Below are 454 nucleotides of genomic sequence, written 5' to 3'. Positions count from 1 at the left end.
GTGTGGAGTTTGAAACGCTGAGTGTAAAAAGCCATCCAGTCCCCCGGACCGACTGCGCCTGCGTGTGGCGGAGGCGGCTCAGCGCGTCTCCGGCTGAACTCCCCGGACTGGACAGAGATGAGCTGCAAAAGAAAGGCCCCAAATGTCCACAACAGCCCGCAGCATTCAGGTTTCTCACCCAAACAAGAGAAAGGGCCATGCTTTAGTTTGCGTTGGAAGTCATTTTAACAATTATAAATCTACAGCGAGCCCTAGAGTTTTTTTTTTTTTTTTTACTTTAGTCCCCCCCCAACAAACAAACAAACACACACAACTAACTAACTAACTTATTTATTTTTATTTATTTAATTTATTTAACGTCTGATCTGTCGGAGGAGGACCGACGGATCCGGCAGCAGCTGCTTTGTTTTGGTGGGAGGGTCCGTCTGAGAGTCCGCACCACTTCATTCAGTGA

This window comes from Echeneis naucrates, chromosome 12 (genome assembly GCF_900963305.1).
Source record: "Echeneis naucrates chromosome 12, fEcheNa1.1, whole genome shotgun sequence".
Lineage (NCBI taxonomy): Eukaryota > Metazoa > Chordata > Actinopteri > Carangiformes > Echeneidae > Echeneis > Echeneis naucrates.
The sequence above is the reverse complement of the archived record's forward strand: the minus strand, read 5'-3'. Positions refer to the sequence as shown.